We start from the raw sequence: 27,484 nt of genomic DNA, 5'->3' as shown, positions 1-27,484 counted from the left end.
CTAGAGTCATCGAAGGAGGGAGCCTCAGTTGAGAAAATGTCTCTAGAAGATTGGGCTGTAGGCAAGTCTGTAAGGCATTTTTTTAACTGGTGATTGATGGGGAGGACCAGCCTACTGTTTGTGGTGCCATTCCTAGGCTGGTGGTCCTGGGTTCTATAAAAAAGTGGGCTGAGTAAGGCATGGGAAACAAGCCATAAATAGCACCCCTCCACAGCCTCTGCATCAGCTCCTGCCTCCAGGATCCTGTCCTGTTAGAGTTCCTGTCCTGACTTCTTTCAGTGAGGGACTACAAGGTGGAAGCATAAGCCAAACAAACCCTTTCCTCCCCACATTGCTTTGGTCATGGTGTTTCATCACAGCTAACAGTAACCCCGATGAAGACAGGGAGATTAAACAGGCTGAGTCCACAGAAGGATGGCAGTCTCGTGTCACCTCAAGGTGTGTTGTTCACTCTGGCTGTGAGGTCCTGCCAAAGTTCCAGTCTCTGAGAATGTAAGAGAGAGTTTCCGAATGTTGCATCAGCGTAGATGATGACAGCAGTGAGGATGCTGTTGAGGTGACAGTGACAAAAACAGACAACAGCTAATGCTGGCTAAGGGACGCCCAAGAGGGGAATACTTGCAGACTGATCGTAAAGAACACAGTTAATTAATTACAGGGATTGGAGTGGAAGTTCCTGACAAATGAAAAAAAAGACTATCATGTCTCTAGCTATTCCACTCTTTAGTACAAACCCAAAGAATCATGACCCCACAGAGACACCTTACATCAGAAGCCAGTTTGTAGAGCCAGCCTATATATCCTTCAAAAGATAAAAGGCCCTTCCATCTCCCAGCCAGACCTCCCTCCCTCCCTCCTCCTCCTCCTCCTCCTCCTCCTCCTCCTCCTCCTCCTTCTCCTCCAGGGTCTAGCCTGTCCAGGGCCTCAGCAAATGAAGTGGAGTCATCTACATTCAGACTTGGTCTTCTCATCTCAGCTAACTGTAATTCTAACCTTGTCACGTGATAGTCCTGCTTTTAATTTTCCAGGAACTTCCATTCTGATTCCCATGGTAACTATTGGTTTACTAACAGTCTACAAATCTCTCTCTCTCTCTCTCTCTCTCTCTCTCTCTCTCTCTCTCTCTCTCTCTCTCTGTCTCTCTCGTTGCCCATTGGTCAGTATTAGCTGTTCATTTGTTCTTAATGACAGCTGTTCTGACTGGAATCTAGATGTTTTGATTTGCATTTCCTCAATAGCTAAGAATGTTGGTGTTTTTTTAATGTTTGTAGTTTTTATTTTGAGTACTGTTATGTTCAACTAATTTGACCATTTGTTGATTATTTCAGATGTTTAATATATTGAGGTCTTTATGTATTCTATATATTAATCCATGATAGTGGTATATGTGACAGATATATTCTGCTATTCTGTAGATGGGTTTTGTCTTCACTCTGATAAGTATTCATGTGTTTTAATTTTATGCTGTCCCATCCATTAATCTTACCGTTTTTTGCCTGTTAGAGTTCTTTCTTAGTTTGTCTTGCCTATCACTGTATGGAGAAGTGTTCACCTGCGCCTCCCATGGGCAGTTCCACCGTGTCAGGTCTCACATTAATGCCCTCAATTCATTTTGAAGTGAGTTTTGCGTGGAATGAGTGGTAGGGATCTGGATTTCATTCTCCTGTGTGTGGACATCAAGTTTCCCCAGCATCGTTTGAGTAAGACACATCTTCCCAGTGTATGTTCTTTGGTACCTGCATTGAAAAGTCAGGTGTCCATGGTGGTGTGTATTTACCTCTGTCCTATTTGATTTCTGTGGTGGGCCAGAGCACTTTTTTTTTGCCAGGACCACTCTGTTTTGTTATGATGACTCTACAGAGTCATTTGAAATCTGGTGCCACTAGTATGAGCTCCTATGCCATCTTTCCCTTTCTGCGAAGAACGTCATTGGTGGGCACTGCATTTGGTCTATATCTACCTTTCAGTCAAGTAGAATCATTTTCATGAGTTTGATTTGGCTGTTCCATGAACATGGAAGCTCCGTCCATCTTCTAGTGCCTCCTTTCATCAATGGTTAGTGTTCACTGTAGAGGTCTTTTACTTTGGTGATTAGGTTTATTCCTAGGTACTTTTGGAGATAGTATGTATGAACGGACATATTTCCTGGTGTCTTTCTCTGTGTGCTTGCTATTGTTTAATAGGCAGGCTTCTCCTGTTTGAGTGCTGACTTTTTATCCTACTGCTTCCTTAAAGTACTCATCATGTCTAAGGGTTTTCAGGAGTAGTCCTTAGTGTCTTATGTATAGACTCATATGGTTTGCAAATAGTGACAGTTTGACTTTTCCATCCCTGTTGATTGAATTCTAAATGATGTTATAATAAAAAACCCAGAGCCTGATATTGGGGTGAATGCTGAAAGGTCAGACAGACAAAGGAACAAGCCACCTCTTACCTCTAGGACTCCTCAGCTTGAAAAGCCTCAGCTGATAGGCCTCTAGCTAAATGAGCTTCCTCAGCTGAAAAGGCTTTAGTTCCCGTCTCCTCACACCTTATATACTTTTCTACATTCAGCCATCACTTCCTGGGATTAAAGACATGTGTGCTTCCCAGGCAAAGGCATGAGATCTCAAGTGCTGAGATTAAAGATGTGAGATTCCCTAGTACTGGGGTTAAAAGTGTGTGCCACCACTGCTTGGCTGTTTCTCTCCTAGACTGAGTCAATCTAATGTAGCTCAGGGTGGCTTTGAACTCACGGAGACCCAGACAGATCTCTACCTCCTGAATGTTAGGAATAAAGGTGTGTGCCACCACTGTCTGGCCTCTATGTTTAATCTAGTGGCTTTTTCTGTTCTCTGATTTTCAGGCAAATTGTGTTAGGGTACACAATATATCACCATACTTGTTTTTTACTTATTTCTTGTTATAATGGGTCTTTCTTTGGAGCACAAGCTCTTGAGTAATGACACAGAGAATTTTTATTAATTATTAAAGCTTGGCCTTAGCTTAGGCTTCTTCCCAACTAGCTCTTAAAACTTAAATTAACCAGTTTATATTAATCTATGTTTTGCCACATGGCTTGTTACCTCTTCTCAGTATCATACATCGAACTTCCTCTGCATCTGGCTGGTGAATCTCCTGCACCTCAGATTCTTTTCAGAGTTCCTATCTCTGCCCAGAAGTTCCACCTATCCTGTCCTGCCTAGCTATTGGCCATTCATCTCTTTATTAAACCAATCAAATTGTACCTTAGATGGAGACACATCTTCATACAGTATAGAAAAAGATTATTTCAACATCTTGTATCTTATTACTCTGGCTAAGACTTCAATCACTATTTTGAGCAAGAGTGGAGAGTAGGCCACCTTGTTGGATGCCTGGTTTTGGTGGAAATATGTGTGTATGTGCGTGTGGAGGCCCACAAAGGTTTGCTAGTGAGACCTGAGCTTGCTTTACTCAGCAGGGCTGCATTAGAGGACTGCTTAACCACAGTCGTGGTTACCAGGTGATTGGAAGGGTCTGCACTCGACTATGCAGGGGGAGGTCTTTTGCTCCACCCCTTGGCATTTCTATAAAAGGCCCTTTAGAAGATATAGAAGGGGCTGGCAGATATTGATCTAGGCCTTCCCAAGGCTATCCTGTGTTTCTGTCTCTCTTTCCTCTATCTTTCTACCTAATATCTCTTATCCCTCTCTCCTCAAGAGTGCCCTGGGGAAAGTGTGGGAGTGGTCTCCCCACATGTGCATGTTCCTTTGTGCCTGTGTAGAGGACAATGTTGGCCATCATCTAGCTTAGCTTTGAGTCTCTTTCTAAACCCAGGGCTTGCTGTTTTAGGTAGACTGGCTGACTAGGGTATAGAACGTGGCAGTATCCTTGGCTTTTACATGGCTCCTGGGGATCTAATGCAGATAACCAAGCTTTGCACAGCAGATACCTTACCAGCTGAGTCATTTCCCTGGCCACTCAAAATTGCCTTAAAAAGATGAAAATGTGTTGTTGTTTTTAAATTCAGAATTCGAAATTATTTCAGGAGAAAGTTTTGTCTGCATAACGATTCAGAGGAGGACATTGTTGCTTAGAGTCCACAGCTTAGTTTATTTCACAGGCTCAATGCCAGCTCCTTCTGCCTCTCTCTGCTGTTTCAAGACCATCATACAGTTCTGCCACAGTAGATGGTTCCAGAGTTTTGCAATACCTGCTTAGAGTGTCACTCTCCTTTTCCTGCCCAGGCTTTTCTCCAAATTCTGTGTGTTTGACCATTTACACATGTCTAGCCATCACATGGCTTGCATTTAAAGACCTGGGGAATTTCCCAGCTCATGGTAACCGTACGATATTGGGTCAGTACTCTACTTTGTCTTAAAAAGAGGCAATCTTGAGTCTGGCATGGGTCCTTAAACTTGTAATCCCAGCACTTGGGATGTTGAAGCAAGAGGAGTTTGAGGCCAACATGGCTTACATAGTGAGTACCAGGACAGCTTTTGGGCTACAGAGTGAGGCTCTGTCTCCAACAAAACCAACCAACCAACCAACCAGGAGGGAATCTCAGAAGACTTTCTGAGTAAATCTTCAGCCTGTCCATGTTGGGACTGATTTAGAGGCCCCTGATGGTTACAGATCAGTGATCCACCCACTTGGCTTTCCAGTGCCCCTCATTTTCCATTTCCCTCTTGTATCACACACTGCTCCCTGCCATAGCTTCCCAAATAGTACATACATTCACGCCTCTTTTTTAGACGGAAAACCCAATTGAAAACATATCATGCCATTGGAGTTGAAGCCCTTACCCCTGCCCCATCATTTCCCTTTAAAGAATATTGTGCCCAACATATCTGTTAGGAAATATAGAGGTAACGTTACCACTATGTACAGGTGATTTGTTTGTATAAGTAGCTTTTTCCAATTGATTATAACCTCTACTTTGCTATATAATTCCTATTTATAATATGTTATAAATTGTTCATGATAACATGGATTCCTATAAATTCCATCTTGATCTTAGTAAATTCTTCAAGACAGTCATTTTGAGTCGCCACACGATGGCAGCATGTGCAAGCGCTTTCCTCTGACCCACGGGGAAACTGCTGTTCCTTAATCCCTGCTTAGAGTGGGCAGGCTTCATCTAGAAAATGCTGGCAGAATATCCGCTCAAAGTCGGTGTTTACAAACTTCCCCTTCATCTACGCCACCCAAGCTAGCTAAGGGCACATTACTACACACAGATGTTAGGCTTCCTCGCTGTTTCAAAGGGTCCTGCAGACGGTGGCAGGTGCCCTGTGTCCAAGTCAGCCTCTTTTGTGTTACAGCTGACCACGTTCCATCAGCATATCTATCTTTCGCTTATCTTAGAGTTCTGAACAGCTGTATGTTATTCAGAGATAGATTATGAGTTGTGTAGACATGGGGGGTGGATAGCTCAGGTATCCAGTAAGAACTCACATGGATGAAAATCAAACAGGAGGAAGAAATACTCTCTCTCTCTCTCTCTCTCTCTCTCTCTCTCTCTCTCTCTCTAATTCTTCTTTAAGAAAAAAAAAGATTTTGTACATTATTCCTTAAATAGCCATAGAAATAGAGCCCTGGATTTGAATTACTGGGTAACCTGTAAGATAATAATACCTGGAATAGTGACAACTTTCTACATATTATAGCATCATATAAACAGAAATCAAAGGTCGAAAGGAAAGTGAGTCTGATTCAAAAATAAAATCTTGTAGGCAGCAGTTACGCCCACTCATTCGCCAGTGACACATGGACACGCTAGCCATGGATCTGCAAGGCAGCCTTAAGATGCTGTTTCACTGTTTGCAGGAGGAGTTTGCACAGAGGAGGGGAGGATTCATGGAGAAGCAGAGGGACATGGATGCTCTCCTTACACAGTGTGATGTCCCTGGGCTTCACCAACTCTACCCACCGTCTTCCTACTGTGCACTTAGTTCATTGCTGTACTCCACAGACACACACACTCAATAGCTTTCTCCTCTGGCTAAATGCCTTTGAAACTGGGCCAACTAGCCACATTTCTGCAGAAAGGGCAGAGTCTGTGTAGTGGGGAAACACAAGAATTTAGACAAAAGGGCAACAGTGAGTATTTCTATTTATTACAGTTAAGGCTATCCATTTTATCTTTACTTCTTTTCTTTTTTCAAATGTGTCTATTGTGTGTCCCCGTGCCAGGACGCCCATGTGGAGGTGAGAAGACAACACTGTGGAGTTTGTTCTCTCCTCCACCTTGGTGTGGGTCCACAGATGGAGCTCTGTCACCAGCTTGTCCAGCTGCAGCCTGCAGAGAGCTTCCCCATGAGGTATCTCGCGGACCCTTAGTATTTTCTAATCGCTTCTTTTAAAAACCGTGTTGAGATGAATGGTTTCTGTTTTAGAAGACGGGTTAAAAACATTAAAGCTCTTCGCTAAGGAAGCATGAGGAATTTCCACTGAGAGAAACATGCTTGCATCAGCCCCGGATTGTGTAGTTTCCCTCAGTTGGTGCCTCAGGTTTACTGTGTATTTTCTGTATCAAGGACACTGGAGAGGGAAAGAGAATGTAAAAGCTCTCCACAGTGGGTCCCTCAGCCAGCAGAGTAACTCACTGGCTCTCCTGCCCTCCAGCATCTTGGCTAAGTCAACAGGGCTTTGGAGTACTCGACTTTCAGTTTCGCTTTTGCTACAGCATGTGATTTTTTTTTTTTCCAGTGTGTGGAACCTGGACTTGATTTTCAAAGTGGCTGCTGAGGGAGAGGCAGGTGTGTGTTGTCTGGTCTGCAGGGGTCTGTGGCTGGCTTTAGGTCTCTGAAGCTCAGTTTCTTTCCTTTGATAAGTGACAGATGCAAAGTGGCAGCCTGATGGTCCAGGCTCCCCTGCTCTGGCAGCTTCAACTCAGGCCACAGGCCAGTGCTGTGGGAACAGTCCTGGGAGGGAGCCTGCCTGCCTTAGCTGGGACCACAGATACAGAGTCCCTGGCCAGGCTCACTGGCAACTGCAGTCAGAAGAGCATCTTTTTTGTGTAGGAATCAAATGAGAAAATTTCAGCACAAGGGCTTGGCAAATACCAATTTAAAATAAATTTAGTTTCTATCTCACTAACTTATTAAGCATAAGTAGATAGTCAGAATCCTCTTCGTTGATGTTTAGGGTGTGAGATTTATAAACCATATAGGGCTCTATGCATTTTCATGCTATGTTCTTATTTTCCTATATGGGACTAAGTTGCAGAGAACCTGTGACGTCCCCTGTTACCTAAAATCCAGGATTCTGCACATTCTCCTTCCTTGGCATAAAGTCCTCAGGCTCATCCGTGTTGCAGTTTAAAGTAGAGTTTTATTCCTTTCTCTGGCTGAATAATATTCTATCGTGTGGGCTATCACACTGTGTTAATGTACATATCTGTAGATGATCTGTTGATGAGAGAGTGGGTCATTTCCACATTTTAGGTGTTGTGAGTATGACTGCCATGATCATTGCTGCTCAAAGGTCTGTCCAAGCCCTTATCTGTGTGTTGTATATAATCAAAGCAGAGTTCTTGGATCAAATGTTATTATTCATTTATAAGATACCAAGACTATTCTCCATGAGGTAGTATAATTCTCTGTTTTTAGCTGCAGTGCACAAATATCTATGTTTTTTAAAATGTGTTTCACATTTATTTGTTTTTGTTTTGTGTAGTCATTGTCCCGGTGGGTACGAAGTGACATCTTGTGGTTTTGAGTGTTACTTCCTCAGTGTTTCCTAAAGCCTCGTTATAATGCAGACTGCGTTTGAAAGGTTATTGAGCAACAAAACCAAGAAAGTCTTAAAGAAACCTCACTCTTGCTTAAACTGCAAACAGGAGCAAAACCAAGCAAGTGATTTCAGGTAAATATGTGTGTCAGCCAGAAGCAAGACTCAACCTCAGTGAAGCATAAGAAGCCAGAGCACAGGAGATCATGTGACTGTAGACTTTTACAGCAGGTCCCCAGCCCTCCAAGACAGAACTTGAGTAACTGAAGTTTCTTCATTTTGCTCCCACGTTTTCCTAATAGAGCTGACTGACGTGTTAACACGGGAACATAGACCTTTATCTTTCAGTCCGGTACTTCCCTGTTTGCACAGTGCATCTTTTTCAAATAAATTCTTCAACATTTTAGAGTTTTCTTTTACAGTGATTAGCAAACTGAATGTTATCTCGTGTGCTTATGGCCATTTGTAAACATTCTTTGGAGAAATGTCTAATCCAGTGTTTTGCCCATTTTGAAATTGAGTTGTCTATGGTGAATTGTAGAGGTTCTTTGTTTAAGATAACCTTTTTAAATTTGTTTAGTCTTAAATCACATATGTAATTTACAGTACTCTTCACCCATTCTTGGGTTGCCTATCTATACTCTTTTTATAAATCCTTTGATGCACAAAAGTTCTTAATTTTACAGAGTGGATTTTATCTATTTATTCACTCATGTTGATATTTTGGTATCATATTCAAGAAATAATCCCTACTTGAAGTCCAAATTAGGTAAAACAGAGACCAGGTTAGCCCCAGGTTAGCCTGTGGCAATTAAGGTCTGCTTTACTTCCTGCAGAGAGGATCTGTGTCTTATTGGTGAAATTATTAAGGCCATTCCATGTAGTTAAAAGGAAGGTTTATTTAGTGGGTAACTTACAAATGAAGGGATAGGTAGGTTGCGGGATCTGGGGAAGGTGTATCGTAGTCCAGTGGTGTTCTCTGGAGCTCTGCTCAGTCAACCTCTACCTTCCAGGGTTCAGGAACAGAGAGAGAGATGGCCCATCCCAATCTCGGGTCTCCAGGGTCCTCCCTTGGCCCTGCCTTGTAGGTGTGACAGTTGCTAAAGCCTCAATGGGGGTTGGAACTTCCAGATTAAAACTGGAATGGCTGCCCACTAGTGTCTGGTTAGGGGTAGGGTTAGGCAGTGAAAAGCCAAATAAATATACATGTAATTCACACTGTTTATTCACTTGGACATCTCAGTGTTTGCAAAATTCACAGGTGTCTTTCAAAGCTCCTATACATTTTCAGCCACTTTAAAATCTATTCACAGAGGAAACAAGGGCTTAGAACCCACTGGCCTGCCATTTTGCTGGGTTGTTAAGGTTTTGGAAACTAACATATGTCATTGGCAGTGTGCAGTAGTCTGTAACTAGTAGGTACTTACAGATTGTGGGAGGTCACATGCTAAAGACGTTCATTACAAGGCTTAGCATGTTGTAGGACCTTAATGAAGGTAACCACTGTTTGGGCTTTATCACACTGAAGTAAAACTTTATAGATGATGGCAGCCCATGTCTTACTAAAAGCTTCTTGAGAACTCTGGAAGAATGTTGGAGAAAGAGGAGAACATCCTCTGTGTCTATTCGCTGCCAATAGGAATGTACAAATGTCATCAGTCCTAAGCCACCTAGGGCTGGAGTAACACTGAGGCAGAGACTAACTGTATTCTTCTTGCAGATTCTTCTAGCTTGGCACGTGGCTATGGCCAGACCAGAAATGATGGCTCCCATTTGTCTGGTGGAAAACTTCAAGGAGCAGCTGTCTGTGAACCAGAAAGCCATCGAGATCCTGGACACGATTTCACAGCCAGTGGTAGTCGTGGCTATTGTTGGATTGTATCGGACAGGGAAGTCCTACCTGATGAACCGTCTGTGAGAAGCATGCTGGGTACCAGCCAAAGGTTTGACTGTCTGTGTCACCTGATCTTAATTCTTATTCCCAATTAGAACAAAGGAAAGCCAAACTCCTGTCAGCGAAGCCATCCTCTTATGCTAATGCGCATGACTAATTACTGCTCCTCAAAAACCAATTCCTGTATTCTTTCCTTCCATTCCACTAAGGGAAATCTGTCCTAGGAGGCCTGGAGACAGGGCCTCTCTGATGCCCTAAGGATTGGGATCTTGTGTGTCAGTCTCTGGTCTCATACAGCCGGATTCCTTTTTCAATAAAATATTTCTATCAGGATAGAAAGGTCTTTGACTACTTAAGACTTTAAAAATCATGGGTAGGGCTGGATAGATGGTCTAGTGGTTAAGAGTACTTGCTGCTCTTAGACAGGATTTGGTTCCAAGCACCCACATGGTAACTCAAAATTCTCTCTAACTCCAGCTCTAAAGGATCTGATGCTTTTATTTGGCTTTTATGGGCAGCAGGCATGCACATGGTGCACTTACATACATGGAGGCAAAATCTGATATTCATAAAATGAAATAAATATATCTTAAAAATTATTTATTAAGAAATAAATAAATCTTGAAAAAACTTTAAAATAGGACTTTATATCCTTTATAGCTGCACTTTTGTTTCTTTAATAACTTTGAACACAAAAACTATTATAATAAATTTCTTTTTCTACTTTTTCTTTGTTCTTCTTGCATATCTGTGACTTGGAAACCATACCAGTAAAAAATACTTTTTTTTTTTGAGACAGTCTTGTTGGTTGGCCTGGTTCCAGCTATGTACTCCCAGCTGGTCTCAGACTAATGGCAATTCTCCTGCCTCTGTCTCCTGACTACAGGGATTAAGGTGTGTACAACAGTGGCTGACTCAACACACTCTCACTGCAGCTACCAGGGAGCTCCATGTTTTCTGATTTCTGGATGCCTGTTTGTTTGCTTTTGGAGCCCTGGGTGGCCCCATTCTCATGTTAAATGTCCCCTCTAGCTTGAAATAGATGGCTATAAACTAAGACACTTTTGAGGAAAGATGAAGCTCCGTTTTGAGTGCTGAGATTCACAGCACTGCCAGTTCTACTGTTCACATCTGCTTCTCGTGGGCACTGTCCTCTGCTTTGCCTTTTCATGCCTGTGTCCAAACACCCGGGAGAAGGACTTAATGGGGACGTGCTTCTCTCAACAGTTTCTGAGATTCCACTCCAGTCATTGGGTTCATCAATCCAGGGACCATAGTGAGATCACAGAGGCAGCTACGTGGGAGACAGGTAGCAGATGCTGAGGAAGGGATTGGGGACTGAGATACAACTTCCAATATCACCCCTCTGCCTACCTTATCCTCCATCGAGGCTTCAACTCCTAAAATCTTCAGAATCCCTCAAAAATGGTGCTGGCTGCTGGGCACTTACATACCAGCACACAAGCTGGAGCACTGCCATTTTAACACATGAGACCTCTGGGCACCGATGTGTAACTAGAGTTTTCCTGCCTTGCCCACAGTCAGGACAAATCTTTGTCACCCGCCAGTCCCACAGCTGCTCAGACCCAACCAAGTAAACACAGAGACTTATATTGCTTACAAACTGTATGGCCGTGGCAGGCTTCTTGCTAACTGTTCTTATATCTTAAATTAATCCATTTCCATAAATCTCTACCTTGCCACTTGGCTTGTGGCTTACCAGCATCTTCACATGCTGCTTGTCCTGGTGGCGGCTGGCAGTGACTCCTTCTGCCTTCCTGTTCTTTCTTTTCTCCTCTCTGTTAGCCCTGCCTATACTTCCTGCCTAGCCACTGGCCAATCAGTGTTTTATTTATTGACCAATCAGAGTAATTTGACATACAGACCATCCCACAGCACGGATGTTTTAGCACATGAGCCTTCCAGGCATTTTAGCATGGAGCCTATCTATGCAGAACGTTCACACATCGGCCCTGACTCCTCACCCCTTCCCTCAGGCTTCCCTCTGGGATCCATGGTGCAGTCTGAAACCCAGGGTATCTGGATGTGGTGTTTGCCACATCCCACCAAGCCAAAGCACACCCTGGTCCTCCTGGACATCGAGGGTCTGGGGGATGTGGAAAAGGTAGGCTGAGGCTCAGGCTGGCCCTTACGACCCCTTGTTATTTAACTGATTGGTCTATTCACGAATAGATCTAATAGTTCTACAGACTGAGCAACAGCAGGTGAGATGAACACTGATCTGTTTAGATTTCACACAGATAAGGTCAGCTCTGTTTTTATTCTTATTTTGTTTTGCTTTGTTTTTTGAGACAGGGTTTCTCTGTGTAGCTTTGGAGCCTATTCTAGGACTTGCTGTGTAGACCAGGCTAGTCTAGAATTCATAGAGATCCACCTGCCTCTGCCTCCCCAATGCTAGGATTAAAGGCGTGCACCACCACTGCCTGGTGGTAAGATGTATTATATTAGGCAAAACGTGCTTTTATTTCTTGCCATTTGGGTGAATGATTTGATTCAATCCAGTAAAAGTTTATTTAGCAGTTAAATTCCTGGATTCTAGGCATAGTAGTTAGATATTAGGAACAAAATAAAGGTTTGACCTTCCAAGACCCTCCTAGTTTCACTGAGGATCCTACCTGTGTGTACTCTGATGTAGTCCAGTAACTGGAAAGAAGCAGGATGGAGAGAGGATGAGCTGTCATGGGGCAGCCTCTGACCTCTGAACTCCAGGGAAGCTGGGGTGGGAACTTTTGAGCTAGCCTTTGTTGGGTCAAGGGTACTGAGTCTTCATCTCTCCTACCTACCCATCACTGGAAGTCTGCTCTGGAAATCTTTGTCATTCAAAGTGCTGGCATTTGAGAGCTGTTACCCATCAGCACTCCCACAGCTAGATGAAGAAGGTCTTCCATTTTGGAATGTGACCCAGGCACCACAGTGATACTTCTACTAGGAGCAATTAGGTGGAGGGATGCTTTGATGAGAAGGTGGATGACATCATACTAGGAACTGTTAGGCAGAAGGATGTTTTGATGAGAAGATGGATGACATCATCCTAGGCACAGGTATGTGGAAGGATGCCTTGATGAGAAGATGGATGACATCATACTAGGAACTGTTAGGTGGAAGGATGCTTTGATGAGAAGGTGGATGACATCAGCCCATCTCAGTGGATTAAGAATGACTTCTGACTTGTCTTCTGAGATACCAAGTATACATTTTGGAAATGGGGTTAAGGAATTAGGTTTACATTTAAAAAAAAATATTTTTATTGTGTGTCTGCCTGTGGTACAGACATTCTTGGTGTTTAGAGGCCTTGGATTCCCTGGTGCTAGAGTTACAGAAAGTGAGATGCAGCCTGATGTGGATGTTGGGAACCAAACTGAGGCCCTCTGGAGGAGCAGCAAATGTTTTTTACCACTGAGCTGTCTGTCCAACTCCTTGGGTTCACTTTTTTTTTAATGGTGAAACTTATTCTGGAAGTTCTTGAGAAATCTGACTCTGTAGGTTCAGTGAAGGTACATGTTTGTCCCACAGTAACTGATTAATATGAATTTGGCTTTCTCAAATAAGGGAGCTGAGTGATTCAAAAAAATTATTGTTGTTGTATTTGAAATGTTATGTGGCACATGTGTGTGCGTTCTTGTGTATGCATGTGCATGTGTGCGCGTGCCTGCATGTATGTGTGTGTGTGTGTGTGTGTGTGTGTGTGTGTGTGTGTGTAGGCACATGCTACAACTCCATCCACCTTTATGTAGACTCTGTGATTGAAATAAACTGTAGGGCTTTCGCAGTAAGAGCCTTTTCACCCTGTGTCATCTTGCCGGCTGATAAATCCTTTATCCTTCCCTTAGTTTAGACACATGAGAGCAGTGCCTAAATGCCCATGTTTTCCATTTCACTCCAGAGAGGCATTAGTAACACTGCATTTCTGTATTTGGCTCATGTCATTTAGTACACTGCTCTAAGGTTTATATATGCTGTTTCCAATGACAGGCTTTCTTTTCTTTTTAAATGCTGTCTTCATGTTCCACCTCATCTTTACCCACTCGGTCACTGAGAAGCATTTAAGTCTGCTCAACATTTTGACTATTCTGAATAATGGTGCAAGAGACACGGATGAGCCTGGCTCTTGGAGATTGTCCTCACTCCTCTGGGTTTGCACTGTCTTATCTACTTTCTGTTTCTGTAACCAAATAACTGACAAAAACCAACCAAACAAAAACCAAAACCAAAATCTGACTCAGAGGAGAAGGGGTTTGTTCTGACAGCTCCAGGGGATGCAGCCCGTCAACACAAGCAGCAGGAACATGAGGCAGTTGGTCACATTTCATCCACAACTGTGAAGCAGAGGAGTGAAGTCCTGTGTTCATTCTCTTCCTCCTTTTCCTTCAGCTTGAGACCCAGCCAATGGAGCAGTACCACTCATCTTCAGGACAAGTCTCCCAGGCAATGTAGTCTAGATAACAGCTCATACAAATGCCCAGAGATTTGTTTCCATGGTGATTTAAAGTTCCATTAAGTCAACAATATAGATTAACCATTCCTTATGCACAGAAATGAGATCTGGATCATACAGAGCTTCTATTTTTATTATTCTAGAAAACATTCTAATGCCCTCCAGAGTGTTTATATAATTTATGTCCTGTCCAATAGTACACGGTCCATTTTTTCTCTACCTTCTTCAAAACTTGTTGTCTTTTATCTTTTTGCTGATGGTCACCCTAAGACGTGTGATGATACTCCATTTCAATTTTGACTTACCCCTCCCTATCTGATGATTTATGAACAGATGTTCACCATCTGCTCATAAACTTATTAACCACTTGTGTGCTTTTCTTTTAGAAATATGTATTCAAGTTCTTTCTCATATTTAATTGGGTATTTTATTTGTTTTTCTGTTGAGTTGCATGATGTTTTTATATTTTTTGAATATCTCCTAGAAAATATATGGTTTGCAAACATTGATCTCCCATTCTGTTTTGTATTTTTTCTTGGTTATTTCTTCTTCTGGTAAGGAGCTTTTTAGTTGGATTCCACCCTACTTGTATAATTTTGATTTTTGTTTCCTGTACTTTTTGTGTCATAGCTAAAAATGCCATTGTCCAGATTCCTGTTCAGAAACAAATTCTTCTTCTCATGGTTTTATGCTTTCTGTTCATTTCTTTCGTAACTGAAATTCCATGAAATTTGCCCAATCTCTTCTGAAGTATCCCCTCCTCCAGACACTGGTAACCAGCATTCTGCTATTTCCATTCAACTTTTTAAGATTTGTATGTACGTGGGATCTTCATGGCGTTTGTCTTTCTATGCCTGATCACTCCACTTTCCTAGATCCATGCCATGTTCACCTACTCATTTATATCACAGGATTTCTTTTTTGTATGTCTGTATCAGAGTCCATTGCAAATGTACAGCATATTTTCTTTGTACAACTCCATCCACCTTTATGTAGGCTCTGTGATTGAAATAAACTGTAGGGCTTTCGCAGTAAGAGCCTTTTCACCCTGTGTCATCTTGCCGGCTGATAAATCCTTTATCCTTCCCTTAGTTTAGACACATGAGAGCAGTGCCTAAATGCCCATGTTTTCCATTTCACTCCAGAGAGGCATTAGTAGCACTGCATTTCTGTATTTGGCTCATGTCATTTAGTACACTGCTCTAAGGTTTATATATGCTATTTTCAATGACAGGCTTTGAGCTCCAACTTGAGCCCCTGCCTTGGCGTTGAACCCTGCACTATTCCTTCCTATGCTGGTCAGATTGCCTTTGCACATGCACACTGGTGGGATCTCTATCCAGTTTCACATCTTCACACTTGACTCTATATCATTGGCTGACTTTTGTGTAGAGTGTGCATAGGATCTAACTCTGCTTTTCTGCATGTGGATGCCGTTTCCCCAGCACTATTTCTTGAAGACACCGTCTTCCTGCTTTGTGTGCTCTTGACAGCCTTGGCAAGGATCAGTTGATAGTTAACTCATGGATTTATTTCTGAGCCTCTTACTCTGTCCCATTGGCACATATCCTTGTTTCATTATTATCATACCTTAAGGATACTCATTGATACAGGTTAATTATACAGATTAATGGGATTCAGTATGACATTCCAAGATAGACACCGTCCATTGTCACCTCCTTTGCTCTTCTTATGGTATCTGTTAACAGCACTTGGGAAAAGGTTTTTGAATAAACCGTACTGTTCTGATTACTATAGCTCAGTAATTGTTTTAAATCAGGATGTGTGCGGTTGTTGTTGCTTAAGATTAATCTGGGTAAAGAGGGTATTTTGTGACTCCATGTGAATTTTAGGATTTTTCATTATAAAGATGTTATTGGCATATTTGTAAGTACTTTGAAGCCATCTGTGAAGCAACAATCACATTTTTGAAACTAAAGTTCTGTTAGGACCTTGTGTCTACTTCCCTTCTCAGCTGGGACTTTGTCTACTCTGAACCTGTGCAGACCTTGTGTGTGCTGCCATAGTCCCTGTGAGATCATGTGTGTACCAGCACTTAAAGCACGTGCTGCCGTTTGTTCTATTGCCCTTGGCCATTCTGACTACCATAGGATGAAATCGCAAAGCAGTTTTAATTTGCAATTTCCCGGTGGCTGAGAAAGTTGAACTATTAATGAGTTTCTTAGCCTTTTATGTTTCACTGTTCGAGAGGTCTCTGGTCCTACACTTAAATTTTAAATTGGGCTGTTTGTTTTATTGATGTTCAATTTTTGTGTTTGTTTGTTTTTAGTTCTGTATATATTCTGAATACTAACCATCTAGCAGATGTGTAACTGTTACTTTTTCCTACTCATGAGTGTTGGTTATGCTGCGGAGCTCGTGGCTGGCCGCTGACGGAGGAGAGTGCTGGAGGAGAGTGCTGGATGTATTGGTAACCGGAAGAGTCATGAGCCATGGTTACCTTTCTAGAGCTTTATTGGGAGGGGGGGGACCGTGTGGAGGTGGGGAGTATGGAAGGAGAGAGTGTGGAAAAGAAAACTCACAGAGGGCACGCCCGCTTTTTAGGCTGGGACGCCGTTGCAGGCTAGTGATAAAATTAAGGACATAATCCTTACATCCCAGACTTTTGCTTATTATAAAAAAAAGCAGGTAGATGGGAATAGGTGCATTACTAGAAGATGCCACACTTACTTTCCGGACCTGTCCACCTCTTAACATTTCAAGCCTCCTCCCTCAACCTAATGCTGACTATCCTTCTTCTCATTCCTGCACTGAAACCTTAGAGGAACTGTTACCTCACCCTTCACACATACAGGAGAGCACATTGCCTCAGGCTACTTATACCTGGTACACAGATGGCAGCTCCTTTTTATATGAAGGGACCCGTAAAGTGGGTTATGCCATAGTGTCAGATACTGAGATAATAGAGGCACAGGCATTACCCACACACACCACTAACCAATAGGCTGAGCTGATAGCTCTCACCCGTGCCTTTCAACTGGCACAGGGACAATCTCTAAATGTTTACACAGACTCCAAATATGCTTTTCATATCCTCCTGTCCCACACTGCTATTTGGAGGGAGTGTGGCCTTCTCACAGCAAAAGGGGAATCCATATCTAACTCAGGCCAAATAATGGCCATGCTGGAGGCTTCCCACCTCCCAAAGCTATTGTCCACTGTAGGTCTCATCAGATCGATAGCTCTATCATCTCTAAGGGAAACAACTGGGCTGACCAGGCAGCTAGGGCAGTGGCCTTCCAGGGCCAAGTCTCATCTCACCCACCACAGGGAATCCATACAGTACAGCTTACACCTCACAGGGAACTCCTGACACTAGGTAAATTCTTTCCTATCTTCAGCAGCTCTTTCATCCTAATAATCTTGCTCTGTCTCAATTCGTAAAAGCTCACCTGCAGCCCACCTCTGAGAACTTACAGTTCTTAAGAACTCTTACTGCCTCTTGTGAGATCTGCCAAAAAGCAGATCCCAATACCAAGTACAGGAGTCAGCCTTTTCCCACCCACCAGGCTAGAGGTTCCCTTCCAGGGACTGACTGGCAGCTCGATTTTACCCATATGCCCACCGTCAGGAAAGTTAAATATCTCCTCGTGATGGTAGACTCATTTTTCAAATTGGGTAGAGTCATACCCAGTTTCTAGTAAGTGGGCCCAGACAGTTGCAGACCTCCTTCTCCGAGAAATTATTCCTCGGTTTGGGGTTCCCGCTTCTCTTCAGTCTGACAATGGCCTGGAGTTGACCTCTCAGATTTCCCAGACACTAGCTAAGGCTCTTAACATTCCTTGGCATTTTCATATCCCATACCATCCTCAATCCTCAGGGAAGGTGGAACGTACCAACTGGCCTTTAAAAACTATTCTTACTAAGATGTTACAGGAACTTCACCTTGATTGGGTAAGATTATTGCCTCTAGCTCTTCTCAGGCTCAGGGCTCTTCCTAAAAAGCCTCTTTCAATTTCTCCATTTGAACTAATGTATGGAAGGCCAGTTCTAATACCAGGTCTTCTATCCAACCCTCCAACTGTTCCAGATAGCCTGTTAACTCCCCTTTTATGTCACCTAAGGTCTATTCTATGGAGCTATGCTGACTGTTCACTGCCTCAGCCGTGTGACAATCCTTGCCCATCTCCAATACACACTGGGGATCAGGTTCTTCTCTTTCCTCCAGGCCAGCGCCCTTCACTCCTTTCCCCTAAATGGCAGTGACCCTTCAAAGTAATTCTTGTGACTCCTACAGCTGCTAAACTCAAGGGCTTTCTTCACTGGGTCCTCCTGTCTCATCTAAAACCTTTTATCTCACCTTCATCCTAGAAAAATCTCTCTTCAAATACAGTAAAACAAACAGGGCCTTGTTCTCTCAAGCTCCAGAGGACATCAGGATCCACTGCCTTGTCACTAATTCCAGAGGAATAAGGTATCACCCCTTCCTTTTCCAACTAGGGCCACACAGAGCTGGAGGCAAAAGGACCATTACAAATACCCAGGCCATTAGGAAAAATGTAATGTAGCAGTCTATCATTGTTAAATACTCAATAACCGATCACCTGTGTTTCGTGAAGGCTAAACTAATAAAGGAAACAGGTGCCTTAAATAAACTACCTCTAATAAAGCTTGTCTCAGGTAAAAATTAAGCAGAGTACTAAAACACCATAATAATCATTAATTTTCTCACAGGCACCTTTTAACATGTCTCCACGGGGACAGGCCAGATCTACCTCACATAAATGTCAACTCCAAAAGCTTTTTTTCTAAGCTTTTTCTATGTCACCAGTATCTTGCCAGACAAAAGGTTCTCAGCCACACCACGAAGGATGAACAGCTGCAGTACAAGGGATGACAGAACTTGATTCCAGGACTCCCACCATCATTCCAGGTCTTCGGAAGCTACCCTCCCCATTTCCCCAAGAGCCAACTGATGCTCTCCATTCAGCTAGAAGCAGTCTTTGAGAGAAACGATACCCCATACCCACTCATCCGCCATTTTTTCTTTTCTTTTCTTTTCTTTTCTTTTTTTTTAAAAAAAAGAGTCCGAGATGATATGGATTCACAACACGCCCCCATGGTTGGGCATGGTTGTGTATGCCCAGTGGAACCTAATCACCTCTGCCTGGTCATTTCTGGGTCAAAATGTCTTGTGTGACCAGGACCCTGTGGCTTTGCATGCAGTGTAACACAGTGATCTACACACATGCATGGAATAGCCACATGGACCTGTGTGCGCAGGTGTGGCCCAGCCTTTATAAGCTGGCGCCATATTCCCAGCTCCATCTTTACCCACCTGTCTTTCCACAGGCCTGAGCACATCTGTCTCTCTCCCTTATCTTAATAAAACTCTTGTTAGTGGATTCTGTCGTGTTTTGTGACATTTCCTTGCAGGGTAAGAGCGCCGCCAAATAACCAACAATGAGATCCTGTTATTAATTGTTCTTAGAGTCTATGGGATCTTCCTGTCAGAAAGTCTTTTCCTGAGCAAAAGACTTCAAGCCTATTCCCTACCCTCTCTTCTATGTGATTCAGGTTGTCTGATTCTTACACCAAGGTCCTTGCTCCACTTAGAGCTCTGTTCTGTGCAGAGCAATATGGGTTCACTAAGTTTCTAGGCCAACCTTGGATTCTTCCTCTAGGCAGAAAAAGCACTCTTGCTGTCCCTGCTTTGGCCTTCAGAGTTACTGGGATAATAAGGCCACTGGGCCAGTCCAGATAGACTCCTGAGGAGTCCTCTCCTCAGCTCTCTGCCCTCACATGTCTTCCAGGGTGACCCTAAGAATGACTCGTGGATCTTCGCCCTGGCCGTGCTTCTGAGCAGCACCTTCGTCTACAATAGCATGAGCACCATCAACCACCAGGCCCTGGAGCAGCTGCAGTATCCTTGCAGGACCTGAGCCGCCATATTTCATTGAGTGCCCTGGAATGCATATGGAGGCACTGACCTGCCCTGTCGCTGTGTGGCTTTTGGTGGGGCAGAGGAGACGTGGGGAAGAAAAGAATGTTTATTGTGGTTTATTTTTAATAAGAGAATCATGAGAATGTGTGGATGAATTCACTTTTCCTTAACTGAATGCCAGTTATGTCACAGAACTCACTGAGCTGATCAGGGCAAAGTCTTCCCCAAATCCTGATGGAATAAAGAATTCTTCAGAGTTTGTGAGTTTCTTTCCAGACTTCATCTGGACTGTTTGGGATTTCATGCTGCAGCTGAAGTTAAATGGAGAAGACATCACAGGGACGAGTACCTGGAGAATGCACTGAAGCTGATCCCAGGTACAGTGAATGCTGGGGTGGGGGGCTGGGAAGGGCTGGGATCTGCTGAGCTGCTCCCATCCTCTGTGGGATCCTTTCATATTTGCAGTGGGATGGAGATTTGCAGGAACGTTGATAGGTCATTGGCTGATAATGCCTGGGAACTGGTGTTTAATTTCTGTTGAGAAAATTAGAGCCTAGAGCACAGCAAATTTATTCAAAGCCAAGTTCTTTACAGTTGTACTTTAGCATCTAGAGTAAAAGCTTCTAAACTTTTCCATGTCCAGACATTTGTATTGCCTGTTTTTGTGCCTTCCTTCCTTTAAGATATAGTTGGCTACATAATTCTTACTCATAAATTTATCATACAGAGCCCATATGAAAATATATTTCACATTGTTCTACATTATTCTTCTCATGGAGGAACAAGGTTGTTTTTAATGCTAGATTGGTTTTGTTGTCTGCAAAACAGCTGCGTTCTAAGTAAACTGACAGATGTGTCTTTTTAGTCTATGCCTTCTCAGTATCCATCGTAATTCATCACAACAATCTATTTTTATTCATGCCACATTGTCAGGATCAGTGATATTAATGGTCTATAAACTATTTGCATGGACATTATTATCCCGAGTGTGAAGCTGATGAGGCCTTGTGAGGAACAGCAATTCTGATTTGTTCACTGCTTTCATTTTTCTGTCTTTGCTGTCTGAAAACATTAAGAACATAGTAGGTGGGAAAGCAGCCTGTGAAACCAGTACTCACAGTCCTAAAGCTACATCTGAAAAGAAAAGTATCCAGCCCAGGACACCCCAAGACCAAATTCTCAGCACAAAGGAGATTTATTTGCTTCAGAATGGCAAAAGGCAGGAATGAGAGACAAAGACAGGAGACAGAGGATGAGGGAGAAGGGGAAGGGACAAGGGGGAGGGGACAAAAGACTGCCTCTGGATAGAGGGGAGACAGACATGGCCCACAGACAAATGGCGGTTTATAAAGGTAAAAGGGAAACCCTGTGTTAGGATGAGGTGTTTAATTTTAATTAGGCATGTTAATTAGGTGGCCAAAAGGGGGCTTTAGATTGTTGGACTTGAATGCTTTTTGATAGCTGGACCTTGGTATTCAGTCTCAGGAGGAGGAAATGGCCAAATAAGGGAATAGACCTTGGTGGCTAGCTTTAAGAGTGTAATCTGAGGTTCTTTAGCAAGGCAGAGGGAATAGGGGAAGGGCAAGGCCTGCCAGAGCCATGCTCACCACACTGGCAGAGCGCCTTCACTATAATCTTCTATCATTGTTTATTTTTAAACAAGATATCACAATTTAGCTCTTAGCTGGCCTGGTTTTCAATTCAAGATATTCAATGTAGCCCTGCCCAGGCTAGCCTGGGATTCAGTTTCTCCTCCCTATGCCTCCCATGCGCTGGGATTAAAGGTGTATGCTACCACCCAGCTCTCCGTTCCTTTCTGTAGGGCCCTGGCCCCCCATTTTGGGTAGCTGTTGCCTTGCTTGCCGACCTTGACCAGATGTCCTCCCTATGCTGATTCCCTGCTGGTTTCCTTCTTCCTGAATGCTCACCAGAGGTTCTTTGTTTGTGTATCCTGCATTTGGTGTAAACAGTTTAGATGCAAGAATGTAGAACATTGGTAGCAAACTTCTGCCCTCCGGGATTCTCCCACTGTGCTGTAAGCCTGTATTTAAGGTTTCCTCCCTCCTTCAATAAACGGCATTCGGCATTCATCTGGGGAGAATGACCTGCTGTCTCTTGTCTCTATTTTTAATCCACAGCCCCTCGCTCAGACATGGTGAACGGGTGGTGGTAGCGTGGGTGCTACCACAACACCTTTCCTTTTTCCATTTCTCTTTCTTTCTTTCTTTCTTTCTTTCTTTCTTTCTTTCTTTCTTTCTTTCTTTCTTTCTACAATTTTGGTTTATTTGTTTGCTTTTCTTTTTCTTTTTGAGATCAAGGTCTCACAGTGTAGACTTTGCTAGCCTGAAATGCCTTATATAGACATGGTAAGCTTCAAACTCATCAAAATCCTTTTCATAATTTTTGATATAAAGGTTAACAGCATTTTATTTTCCTTCCTGAGCATTTGTAACTGGATGAGTTAGAACACATGTAGGTACTAAGGCGGTTACTTCAGTGAAGCAGATGGTACATCTATCATCTCATATTGTTAGTTTTCATGAAATGAATAGTCAAAATGGAATCAATAAAAATCCCTAATTCATGAGTTGGGGAGATGACTTGGTGCTTAAAGCACGTGTCACCCAAGTGTGAGGACTGGAGGTATGATCTCCAGAACTTACATAAATGTGGGGTGGGTATGATAGTCTACCTCCAATCCAGTACACAGGCTGATGACATAGGATAGCGCTGGAGCGTGCTGGCTAGCCAGACTGGCTGTATTGGAGAGTTCCAGTTTCACGTGAGAAACCCTGCTTCATTGACAAGGTGGAAAGTGGCTAAAGACAACATCTGGCTTCCCCATGCAGACACATGCATGTGTCCTCTCACACACATATACCCAGACACAGGCAAACATGCATACATACACCACACATATCCACATGAGAGAAAGGGAGAAAATCCCCAGTATGGCAGTTTCCTGAAGTACTGTCTGAATGTTGCACATCAGATCTCTAGACTCACATATCCTCCATATGTTCAGAGTCCCACCTTCCCTCCCCAGCTGTGAGGAACACTTTTGTTTTCCATGAGTGTATATTAGGAATTCACAAAAAATGAATTCTTTCAGTGTCAAAGTAATTTTCCTTCAGTAACCATGGCATCTTTCTTAGAATTGCCACTGTTGCTGTTTCTAGTATTCTATTACCCTTTACTTGTAGCTACTCTTTTTGAGTTGCACAGTTCCTTTACTACAAAGAATGACTGGGCCAGAAATCACATTCAGCCTTTTGCTGTTCATGCAACAGGACACACAACTACAGTATGCTTGCTGCCATGTTCAGGTTGTGAATTTCAGCCATAAGCTCTTCCAGTGGAGTCAAGTGTCTCCTGAAATATTTCACCAGATTTCTACCAAGTACAAATGTTGATATTTTAATTGTGCTGAAATGTGATTTTATTTGTATGTTAATAAATAAAGTTTGCCTGGAGATCAAAGGTCATTAGCGAGCCAGGAACAGAAGTCAGGTGGTGATAGCCCATGCCCTTAATCTGATCACATGGCAGGCAGAGTCTCTGTGTAGTCAGGGATACAGCCAAGTGTGGTGACATGAACCTTTAATCTCAGTACTAACCATAGAGACCAGGAGTTCTGTATAGACAGGCAGTGATGAGGAAGTCATGTGGCTGGGTTTAGAGCCAATGAGAATGCAGAACAGAAAGGCAATAAAAAGACAAGTCACACAGGGAGAAGTTCGTTTTCTGGGGAAGCGACGCTGGCCAGATGTTAAGATCAGGTGGTTTTGGTTCTTCGCTAGTGCTCTGATCTCTTTGGCTTTAGCTCTGTATTTGACTCTGTGTTTCTTATTTAATAAGACCATTTAGAATTTCGTCTACATACAAACTTGGTATACTTTTGACATGCAAAGAAGTGTTGCATGTTTATGGTAAAGAGACCTGTGAGTGCAGAACACTTCACATAGACAAGAGCCTCCATCATTTGCTCTCTGCTCTAAGACTATTCCCATTGCTTTCTGTTTCCCCCGACACTAGGCAACCATCCCAGAGTCCAAGCATCCAATTTGCCCAGGGAGTGCATCCGACATTTCTTTCCTAAAAGGAAATATTTTGTCTTCGACTGGCCAATGAATGACAAAGAACTGTTACAAAAAATTGAGACTATCTCAGAAGACCAACTGGAGCCTAAGTTCCAGGAATAAACGAGGGCTTTTGTTTCTTACATCTTCACCTATGCAAAGATCAAGACCCTCAGAGAGGGAATTAAGGTCACTGAGAACTGTGAGTTTTTTTTCTTTTTTTTAAAAAAACATACTTCTGTATAGAGTAGTATATGTTGAACTTATTAGCATGTGTATGTTTTTTTAATTATCTATAATATGATAATATTCTGGTGTCCCTTCTCTGAAAAATCTATATGATTTATAATTAATTGTAGATTACAAATCCTTCTTTTGGAATGAAGACTTCCTTACTAGTATCTATTGCTATAACATACCTATATAAAATTTACAACTGATAATAAAGTCACCAGTAAAAAGGTAGTTAATTAACTATAAAATCAGTGTTTAAAGCACTAGAGCTGATATATTCTATTTTCATGGGGGATGTCTTATATATTAATTGTTCTTTAGAATGACAATGTGAAATGTAATTTGGAAATTTAAATAGTACCAACATAAATACTAGTGTTTAAACTGTGCTAATACACACATTTAAGGGATAATATGAAATATTTTCCTTGTTATACAATCTGTTTTCCTTTAAAGATTTAAATGCAAAATTGGATTTTTTATAGACAGATTAATTTATTAGGTGAAGATTGATATCAATTTTTAACATCGTGAAGTAGAAAACCACAAAAACAAAGAAACAATACAAAAAAGAAATTGCTGGCTTGCTGAAGGAGGTGTGTGTGTGTGTGTGTGTGTGTGTGTGTGTGTGTGTGTATGAGTGTGCATGTGTAGCTGTCTGAGATTTAGAAATGTAACCTTAAAATCTTGGATCCCATTCACTTATAACTTCATATTTATCCCCTAAAACTCCTGGCTCATGAAGGACTGGGGACTCTGGTGACGACCTACATGGATGCCATCAGCAGTGGAGCTGTACCTTGTCTGGATGACGCAGTGACAGCTCTGGCCCAGCGTGAGAACTCAGCAGCTGTGCAGAAGGCAGCTGACCACTACAGTGAGCAGATGGCCCAGCGACTGAGGCTCCCCACAGACACGCTCCAGGAGCTGCTGGGTGTGCACACAGCCTGTGAGGAGGAAGCCAGTGCTCTCTTCTTAGTCGGGAATAAGTCAAGTTTTCTGATTTTTGACTTATTTCAAGTCTTACATCACAATACTCTTCTCATGAGAAATAGTCAAACTGACTTCCTACTGGGTTCTTTGAAAGTTTCTCTGTTCTTCCCATTTGGTCACATCTCTGTACATTTTCCTTGCAGGAATCCATAGCAAAGAAGGGGATTTGTGCAGAAGAATGAAGAGACCCCTGTGAAATACTGCTGGAAAGCTTACTCAGCTTTGGAGGCTCTAACAGAAAGTATGTCAGCCTCCATGTTTTCCATGCTGGAGGTCACTCAGGAGAAGACTGAGCATGACTATTGGTGGGTGTCCATGAAAGGGGTGAAGGAGAAGAGCTGGGAGCACAGGACAGGGGTGAGGGTGAGGAACAGGGAGCTTTGAGGAGAGCATGAGGAGGAGTTTCACGGGTGTGAGCATGCTGCACCACTTGAAAGGAATAATAAAGCCTGAGGAAGACCCTTAGCTCCTTTTCAGTGTTGGAGATCAAACTCAGGACCTTGCAATGCTGTCCGAACATCCCACCCCAGATCAACCTTTCATGTGTGTGCATGTGTATGTGCATGTGTGCAGGTGTCTAGTTGTCTTGAATGAAAGTCTGACTGTGCAGAGTTAGACAAGGCTTAGAACAGGGCAGCAGGGGTCAGAGTGCATAAGATGCCACAGAGGGTGGTGTGGAGATGGTGCATATCCCGGACAATAGAAGTGGTTAAGATTTCTGAGCAGGCGGTATGATTCAATTTTTTTTTTTTTCTTTTTTTGCTACTATGTCTCTTGCAGAGAAAGACTTGGAGACACCCAAATGGTGATTAGCATTTCTGCCTGGCCCTGGCAGCAGGCCTGTCTACATTCAGTCTGATTACAGAAAGATTTCAAAACCATGAAAGGCTATCTTGAAAGGCAACAAGAAGGGCAGTGGGTCTGGGGATCTGACCTATGGGGTTCTCCCTCCACACTGAACACACTTCCAGGCTTGCAGGATTGCTGCCAAAGCCGGCCCCTGAAAAGGCATTTCCTGGGGTGTAACTCTGGTGGAAACTGAAAGCAGCTGAGCCTCTTCTGTACCTGGGGCTTTTCTAGGAACTCGGTTGCTTCTTGTGTTAGCAAAACAGGAAAGCGGTTTCTTTTCAGCTCTAAAGAGGTTTGCAACTACAAAATTAAAGCACAAAGGCAATTAAACCCCTTAGCTCTGTTACAGTTTTCTTGTTTTTTAAAAACTGTCTGTCTCTCTCATGATGTGTGTGTCCATGTTTGTGTGAGTGCTTGTCTATGTGTGTAAGGGAAGGTCGTGTGTGCCACGTTGCTGTGGAGGTCCGTGCTCCCCATGTTGTTTGTTACAAGGTGTGCAAGCTGGCCCACAGGTTTCTGGGTATTGTTCTGTCTCTGCCACTTGCCTTGCCACACTAGCACTGAGACACATGCACGATACAGCATGAGCTTTCCCATGGATTCTGGGGATTCAAACTCAGGCACTCACGCTTGAATGGCAAGGGCTCTACAGACCGAGTCATGTTTCTACACCCCAGCGTACATTTGTGGAACCTATTTAGAAACCACATTTTCCCAAGGGCATATCTATGTTTCACAGTCTAGAACAGCTTCTTTTCGTGGCCAGGAGTTTTGGCTGGGAACTTCAGCAAAGCCTCACAACGGTCAATGTGTCCCTTAAAGTCTGCTGTCTCCACAACCCTCCATGGTGCATGTCTCCACAGGGCTTCCAAAATCAGGGAAGCTGTGTTATTTTCACCTCCGTGTTTTCCCACAGCCTCCTTGTTCTCTCTCATAGAACAGCCACGGGAAAACACAGTAAAAAGGCAAAATCAGAAGCTCTTTATTTTAAGACATATCCTGAAAATTCTTGATAAAAAGGTTGTACTAGTGTTTATAAAATCTCCTGACATATCTTAGGAGCAGGGTGGGGGCATAAATAAGAATATAAAAACTAGAAGAGACCTAAACAATGGAAGAAGAGAAATAGCAGAGGAAGAAGAACCAGGCCCTAAAATATTCTGTGAACAAGGGGACTGGGACACTCAGGACGCCGGGAATAAGATGGAGCAAAAGGTTGAGTGTAGTCTCAGGACAGGTATGCTGAGGATGTTCTGTCTTTGCTGTTTGTTGTGTTTGGTTTCCTAGAGATGAGGGATGCTGGGGAAATACACAAGGGCTAGACGCCTAAGGAAGAGGGATGCTGGGGGAATATACAGAGGTAATGATCTAGATGTCAA

General features: G+C 43.0%; 1 pseudogene; it reads left to right on the top strand.

The window, feature by feature from the left end:
• The first annotated feature begins 7,634 nt into the window (after positions 1-7,634).
• LOC114691876 lies at positions 7,635-25,409 on the top strand (annotated as a pseudogene).
• The last annotated feature ends 2,075 nt before the right edge of the window (positions 25,410-27,484 follow it).

This window comes from Peromyscus leucopus, chromosome 10 (assembly GCF_004664715.2).
Source record: "Peromyscus leucopus breed LL Stock chromosome 10, UCI_PerLeu_2.1, whole genome shotgun sequence".
Taxonomy (NCBI): Eukaryota; Metazoa; Chordata; class Mammalia; order Rodentia; family Cricetidae; genus Peromyscus; species Peromyscus leucopus.
Note: the sequence above shows the minus strand (reverse complement) of the source record. Positions and strands in the feature narration are given on the sequence as shown.